The following is a 2,500-nucleotide window of genomic DNA, read 5'->3' as shown; positions in this document are numbered from 1 at the left end:
AGATCTGTACAGCCGGCATCACTCACCGACAGTCGCATCGTGGCCACTCTCTTCATTATTCATTTATTTTCTATCAGATCGCCCTATAAATGTTCATCTCTATCTTCTCCTTCGAATTTACGCTTCAATTCTTTCTGAGCATCAGCTAAAGAAAGAAATCATGGTTGATTTATTTCGTCACGATCGCATGTCTTGAGCACGGCGTCAGTCCAACATTTTGTTGAGCGAGCGAGGAGAGAAGTCAGGCAAACACTTGGACAGTGACCCAACCAAAACGTTCAAATAAAGGACTGCTTTATGACATAGATGGGGTTTCTAGCTATGAATAGAATCTAGAGAGATTCCCCAGGCTAAAGCTACCACTATTTTTGCCAAGGAAGTGAATGCAAACCAGGGAAAAGTCAGAATATTTCGATGACGAGCATACATGCTGAGTTATCTCGTCATGCAGGCAGCCTAGGGGTTAAACTGATCTTTCTCATCTTAAACATTACATTTTGAAATTATACTCAATACATAAAAAGCTTGGATTTTTTTTCTTAAGTGTATCACAAGTGAGTCTTGAAGGCCTTGCCTCTCTTGTTTTAAGTGTATCACAAGTGAGTCTTGAAGGCCTTGCCTCTCTTGTTTTAAGTGTATCACAAGTGAGTCTTGAAGGCCTTGCCTCTCTTGTTGTTGTTGTTCCAGTCAAACTTGGGAGAAAGGGCTAGAATGGGAATGGAACCCAGGCTCCCATGAATGAACTTCCTCTTTCGCTTCGTCAAGTCTCCATACTCAGCTCTTTCAAGTCTGGCCTTAAAACCCACCTCTTCCCAAAATAGCTTCCCTTGCCTGCCTCTTCCTTGTGTTTAGTTTCTACAGTTTTAGAGTTATGCGTGCGTGAGAATGACTGGTGTGAAAGCGCTTTGATTTGTCTCTGCACAAGATCCAGCGCTATATAAATACAATTATTATTATTATTATTATTATTTATTATTATATGGCAGGTGAGAGTATTTCTTCACTGACAAGACCATGTGCTCTCTCTGTCTCTCTGTCATTGTCTTTGCCTCTGTGTGTGTGTGTGTGTGTGTGTGTGTGTGTGTGTGTGTGTGTGTGTGTGTGTGTGTGCGTGTGCGCGCGCGCGCGCGTGTGTGTGTTGTTTTTATTTGTTTTTGTTTGTCTTTTATTTTTTTGTGCTTCACGTAGAGAAAATGTCACCAGTTCGGCTCCAACTGCACGCATGTAGGTATAATAAATATTGCGCCGCTCTCTCAACCTCCCCCACCCCCACCCCCGACACACCACATCCAACCCCCCCCCCCCGCCCCCTGCCTTTTGTATAATCAATCAACCGATGACAGTTTTGGGGAAATTTGATCAGCTCTTGAACAATAGCCTCCCTAGCCCCCCACGCCACACCCCCAACCCCCTAGCTTGTAGCAATCAAAGCAATCGATGACAGCGAAGTAACTGGATCCAAGCAGGCAGGCAGGCAGACAGACAGACAGACAGACCCAAGCGAAGTTTTGGCAGCCGGCGTCTGCAGCGTACAGTAGCTTCCAGACAAGTTCTTTAGCCGGTAGATAGGTCAAGGGTAATACCGTCTTCTCATGAGACACCACTACGAAGAAACAATTGTAAAGTCTTTATGGAAACGCGCATGAAAAAAAAAAATCAATAGATTCTTCTCTAACGTAAAGAAACGAACCGTTTGTTTGTTTGTTTCTGTCTGTCTTTCTTTTTTTTTTTACTTTCTGCTTCTCCTTCTCCTCCTCCTTCCTTGTTGTTGTTGTTGTTGTTGTTGCTGTTGCTGTTGCTGTTGCTGTTGCTGTTGTTGTTGTTGTTGTTGTTGTTGTAGTTATCATCATCATCATTATCATTGTTGTCATTTTTATCATCATCATCATCATCATCATCATCATCATCATCATCATCATATTCTATCTTAATTGCTGTGTGTGTTCATGATCCTTATGGATTCAAATCTCATAATCACAAGCTGTGTACTGTTATTCACTAGAAAAAAAAAGCAGCTTGCTCACGAAAAAATAAAAAAAATTAGAAACTGCACGAGTTTATCAAACTTCGTTTCTTTATGTATTTGAGTCAGACTTTTCCTTTTTCACATACACAAACGATTATTTTTTTTTCCTTTGTTCGCAATTATTTTCCATTGTTACGTATTCGTCTTTCAGATAATCCACAACCTAGTATGATTGATTGGTTGGTTAACTTCTTCATAGTCTATACACCGCTCAACGTCTGGCTTATTATCAGAGATCGATCTAATCTGAGCTTACAGTTTGGCCAACAGCAAAGTGAGAGCTAGCTTGTATTCTTCTGTGAAGGACTGTGACTCTCAGACTAGGAGGCAAAATTGCACTGGTTCTTAGCGCTGCAGCCTTGAGGAAAAGCTGTTCTTTGGGGACCACCACCCCAACGCCGACTGTCCTAAAATCTTCTCGGCCAAGAGAGGGGGGATGTTGCTTGGGCAAGGCGCTTTCCGCATTATCAAACT

At 42.2% G+C, this 2,500-nt stretch overlaps 1 protein-coding gene across 2 annotated transcripts in view; it reads right to left on the bottom strand.

Annotated features, from left to right (window-relative positions):
- LOC143289581 (uncharacterized) overlaps nucleotides 1–2,500 on the bottom strand; it is a 14,258-nt gene that overhangs the window by 8,270 nt on the left and 3,488 nt on the right. The window lies entirely within an intron of this gene.

Source organism: Babylonia areolata, chromosome 14, assembly GCF_041734735.1.
Source record: "Babylonia areolata isolate BAREFJ2019XMU chromosome 14, ASM4173473v1, whole genome shotgun sequence".
Lineage (NCBI taxonomy): Eukaryota > Metazoa > Mollusca > Gastropoda > Neogastropoda > Buccinidae > Babylonia > Babylonia areolata.
The sequence above is the reverse complement of the archived record's forward strand: the minus strand, read 5'-3'. Positions and strand labels throughout refer to the sequence as shown.